We start from the raw sequence: 5,852 nt of genomic DNA on the forward strand, positions 1-5,852 counted from the left end.
TCACACGATGGCCCGTGGTGGTTTAGGAGCTGCAGAGACGTCGCCGGAGCCGAAGAAGGGCGGCGACGACCAGAGACGTGGACGAAAAGGGATCCGGCGCTTCGGTGCTCCCCAACTCCAGCTTAGGCCACCGGTCGATGGAGAGGACGATGGCGGAGCTCCCCGACAGGTTGGCGAGGCGCGGCGAGGTCGGTAGCCGCGAGAGCGAGGCACGGCGGCGACCGCGTCGGCCTCCTCTCCAAAACGAAGGAGAGGGAGAGAGAGAAGGGGATCTGGAGAGCGAGGGGCGAGGTGAGTGGGGTGGCAGACGCGTGGGAGGCGAGGGGGCCGAGGCGTCGGGGCGGTGGAGGCCTTATCCCGTTCGGCGGGGACGGCGAGGTGGTCGGGCGGCGACGAGCCCCTGTAGCGGCGCACACCGGGGGAACAGAAGGGAAAGGAGAGCGACCGGGGAGGGGAACTGGGCCTGGCCGGCTGGGCCTGTCTCTGTGGCCTTAGGCCCAGGGGCAGGGGCTTCCCTTTTTCTATTTTTTTGCAGCTTTTGCATTTTATTTTAGCCACTAATGACTTGCAAAATTATGCCACTGGCCAAAACAATTTCAAGAATTAAAGTGCACTGCCACCAAAATATTGTGAGACTTTTGAAATAGTTTGCCAATTTTATAAATAAAAAGGCATTTAATTTATTGCTTAGGTCACTGTTTTAAGTAGTTTAGGCCACTTAAACCCTTAGCAAAAATGTTGGTTCATCACCAATATTAGTTGTGGAATATTTGGCACCTGATGAACATTTTTGGTTTCATGTTTGAGAAATTTTGAATTTCACTTAGCATTTGAATTTGCATTCAAAGGGGAAGTTGAAAGAAACATGAGATAATAATGATCAGGTACATGTTTAGCAAAAATATTAACTTAACCCCAAGGGTTACTGTAGTATCATTACACCGGGGAGTTACAACTCTCCTCCTCTAAAAGAAATTCTCGTCCCGAGAATTAAGAGGTAGAAGGGAACAGGTCGGGGTATTCAGCCCGGAGGTTATCTTCGCGTTCCCAAGTGGCTTCATCTTTAGTATGATTCGACCATTGCACCTTGAGGAAGTTGGTAACCTTCTGGCGGGTTCGACGTTCAGCTTCTTCAAGAATGCGGATCGGATGCTCTTTGTATGTGAGATCATCTTGAATTTCAATCAATTCCGGATCCACTTCATGTTCCGGGTCCTTGAAGCAACGACGAAGTTGCGACACATGGAAGACGTCATGGACGTGAGAGAACTGAGGTGGCAACTCCAGTTGATAAGCCACCAGTCCACGACGGGCCAGAATGCGGAAAGGACCAATGTAGCGCGGAGCTAGCTTTCCCTTGACTCTGAACGGATGAGTGCCTCTCAAAGTAGTGACACGCAAATAAGCTTGTTCACCAGGTTGATAAGTTGAACCCCAGTGTTTACGATCATAATTGCTCTTCTGGCGGGATCGGGCCGCCTTGAGATTATCCCGGAAAATGCGAACCTGCTCTTCAGCTTGTTGAATAATGTCTGGACCAATGAGCGTCCGTTCCCCAGTTTCCGACCAATTCAGAGGGGTTCGGCACTTGCGTCCATAAAGCACTTCAAAGGGTGCCATTTTCAAGCTGGCTTGATAACTGTTGTTATAAGAGAACTCCGCATAAGGGAGAGATTCTTCCCACTTCTTGCCGAAAGAAATAACACAAGCCCGAAGCATGTCTTCAAGAATTTGATTGACTCGCTCGACTTGGCCTTGGGATTGGGGATGATAAGTAGTGCTCCAGGTAATATGAGTTCCCATTGCCTCTTGGAAACTATCCCAGAACTTTGAAGTGAATATACTGCCGCGGTCTGAACTGATCTCTTTCGGAATGCCATGGAGTGACACAATTCGGGAGATATACAAGTTTGCTAATTGACTAGCAGTGATAGTCTCCTTGACTGGCAGAAAGTGAGCAACCTTCGAGAATTGGTCGATGACGACAAAGATAGCATCGTTCCCTTTCTGAGACTTGGGAAGGCCAGTGACGAAGTCCATTTGGATCTTATCCCACTTCCATTCAGGAATCGGAAGCGGTTGTAGAAGTCCAGCCGGTTTCTGATGTTCTGCTTTGACGCGACGACAAACGTCACATTCTTCAATATATCGAGCAATGTCTTGCTTCATATTAGACCACCAGTACTTCTGACGGATGTCTAGATACATCTTGGTACTTCTCGGATGAATAGAGAGAGGGGTGTCATGCGCTTCTTTCATCACCTTCTCTGTCATAAGCTCGAACCGGGGTACTACAATGCGATCTCTGAAGTACAAGGTTCCATCTTCACCAAGTGAGAAATCTCTGGATTTCTCTAAGGCAAGATCCTTTTTCATCAAATCCACGTGAGCATCTTTGGCTTGTGCAGACTTAATTGCTTTCAAAAGAGTTGGTTCCAGGACAAGGTTATTCAGAGAACCCTGTGGAACTAGTTGAAGGTTCAGCTTGCACAGCTCTTCATAAAGGCGGGGTTGAGCTTTGTAGACCATGTGATTATTGCAATAAGACTTGCGGCTCAGGGCATCAGCCATTACATTAGCCTTGCCAGGGGTATAGGATATACCGCAGTTGTAGTCGGCAATAGCTTCCATCCATCGCTGCTGATGGAGGTTCAGATCTGGCTGAGTAAATAGGTACTTCAGACTCTGATGATCGGTGAAGATCTCGCAACGATTACCGAGAAGGTACTGTCGCCATAGCTTTAGTGCAAAGATAACTGCAGCAAGCTCGAGGTCGTGAACTAGGTAGTTCTCTTCATGAGGACGCACTTGACGGGAGGCATAAGCAATCACTCTGCGCTCTTGCATTAGGACACAGCCTAATCCTTGTCATGAAGCGTCGCAATAGATGACGAAGTCTTTGCGAGAATCAGGGGGAGCAAGCACTGGGGCAGAAGTCAGCTTGTCCTTGAGTGCCTGGAAACTTTCCTGACACTTTTCAGTCCAATCAAACTTAACGCCTTTGTGTAGCAGATTGGTCAGTGGCTTGGCGATCTTGGAGAAGTTCTCGACAAAGCGGCGACAGTAGGTGGCTAGTCCGAGAAAGCTTCTAACTTGCTTGACAGTCTTCGGAGGGGTCCAGTCAAGAATAGCCTGAACGCGCTCTGGGTTGACAGCAATACCATCCTTGGAGATGACATGACCAAGGTAGGTGACTTCGAGAAGCCAGAATTCACACTTGGAATACTTGGCATAAAGTTGATGTTCTCGCAGCTTCTCTAGAACAAGTCGAAGATGTTCAGCATGTTCTTCTTTGTTCTTTGAATATACCAAGATATCATCCAGATAGACTACGACGAACTTGTCGGGGTAATCCAAGAATATGTAGTTCATCAGACGGGAGAATGTGGCTGGAGCATTGGTCAAGCCAAAAGACATGACGGTGTACTCGTAAGAACCATAACGAGTGACGAATGCGGTCTTTGGAATATCCTCTTCACGAACACGGATCTGGTGGTAACCCAACCTCAAGTCGAGTTTAGAGAATATCGATGAACCAGCCAGTTGATCATACAGATCATTGATCCGAGGAAGGGGATATTTGTTCTGAATTGTAGCTTGGTTGATAGGACGGTAGTCTTGGACCAAATGGTTCGTTCCGTCCTTCTTCTTAACGAAGAGAGAAGGTGCTCCCCAAGCAGAGGAACTTGGACGAATGAAACTCTTGCGAAGAGATTTGTCGATTTCCTCCTTAAGTTCAAGGAGTTCATGAGGTGGCATCTTGTAGGGTCGTTTGGCAATAGGAACGGTGCCTGGTTTCAAGTCGATGCCGAACTCGACAGCCCGGGCAGGGGGTATTCCTGGAAGTTCTTCTGGAAATACGTCTTGGAAGTCGTGAACGACTGGAATCTTTTCAATTCCCTCAAGAGGTGTTGCATTCAACGCATTCAAAGCATAAAGTCGTGCTTCAGGGTTTTGAACAAGCTGAGCATGGTAGGTTACTATCTCATCGGAAGGATGTAGGAGGTGAACGACCTTGGTGGCGCAAACGATAGAGGCAGTATGCGCTTTCAACCATTCCATTCCCAGAATGAGGTCAATATTGGAAGACTCCAGAATAATGGGAGAAACAAGGAATTCCAACCCTTCAATTTCAACAGGAACGTCGCGACCAATCATGGTAGTTTGACATCAGCCCGCAGGGGTGCGTACCACTATTGGAGTGTTCATGGGCTCGCATCGAATGTCGTGTGCGTATGCAAAATTTTCTGACATGAATGAATGTGATGCTCCTGAATCGAATAAAATAGAAGTCGGTATTGAATTAACGAGAAGAGTACCCATCACAGTGGCAGGCTGGTCTTGAACTTCATTCAAATCAACATGATTAGCCTGACCACGACCATAAGGTCTGCCATTGTTGTTATGGGGCTGATTGTTACGACCAGTTGAAGGTAGAGCCAGCTGATTCTGATTCTGAGGGCATTTCCTGGAACGGTGACCTGGAAGGCCACACTTGAAGCATAGACCATCATTGGGGTTGGGAGCAGAAGCTTGGGGTGGTACAGCCCGAAGGGGCTGCCTCTGCGGTGGGGGGGGGGGGAAGACGAGGTGCAGCATAGGACTGTCTTGGTGCAGGTGCAGTTGGACGATACATGATGTGGGGAATCCATATCCGACGCTTCTGCACTGACGGGCCCGAAGATGAGCCAGCGTCACGGCTGCGCCTGAGGGATCCCTGCTGTTCCTGAAGACCAGTCTCGACCTGAATAGCCTTGTTCACCAAGGTGGCGAAGTCGGCAAAGTCATGAACGAGCAGTGCTAGCTTGATATCAGGGTGAAGACCATCACGAAACTTCTCTTGCTTACGAGCATCAGTAGCAATGTCTTCTTCATCATAACGTGACAAGTCTAGGAATTCCTGTTGATAAGCATCTATGGACTTGTTGCCTTGGGTGAGGTTGCGGAACTCTCGCTTCTTCTTGTCCATGATTCCCTGAGGAATGAAGTGGGCACGGAAAGCGACTTGGAAATCCGGCCAAGTGATGACCGTTCCAGCAGGTAGGGTACGCCTGTGGTTGTCCCACCATTGAGCAGCGGGACCCTTCAGAAAGAAAGATGCAAAGGTGACGTAGCTAGCAGGGGCCACACTAGCAGACTCCATTTCATACGTGATGTCGCGGAGCCAGTCATCAGCATCAAGGGGCTGAGTTGAGCTGCAGTAAATAGTTGGGTTGAGGCGCATGAAGTCCTGCAGAGTTACTGGGGTTGGTTGTTGATTCATGTTCGGACGAGGAAACTGAGCCATCGTTCCTTCCATGAACTGGCGGTTCAGCTCAAATTGTTGCATCATCCCAGCAAAGAATTCGGGTGGTGGTGGATCGTTGGCACCACGGCCATGACCAACGGGTCTAACCATCCTGCTAACATGTAACAGGGGGTAGTTCAGCATTGAGCATTTGCAAAGACAAGGATCATTCATGATGAAACATGCATAATGAAAGAGGTACGATGGATACCACTTCGTAGTCAACACGACAGTGTGTGTACCATTCAGAATACTATTCTAAGGAATATCTATGGCTTATCCAACTTTGGGGTGAATGTGGTCACGGGATCCTAATGTTAGAGTTAGTAAATTCGTTTAACCCGAATGGAAGAGAGATCAGAGTCCCAGAGCATAGACGAGGAGTAAAAGATCCTAATACCACCCAATGGCGACGTGGGCCTGTAAGACACACAGCCAATGTTAGTAAATGTTTTTCAATGACTAGACTCAACTTCGGCCAAGGAGTTAGAAAGGGGGCTACCTACACGCAGTCGGCTCTGATACCAACTTGTGACGCCCTCGATTCAATCGTACACTAATCATA

The sequence above is a fragment of the Triticum aestivum genome, chromosome 3D, assembly GCF_018294505.1.
Source record: "Triticum aestivum cultivar Chinese Spring chromosome 3D, IWGSC CS RefSeq v2.1, whole genome shotgun sequence".
Lineage (NCBI taxonomy): Eukaryota > Viridiplantae > Streptophyta > Magnoliopsida > Poales > Poaceae > Triticum > Triticum aestivum.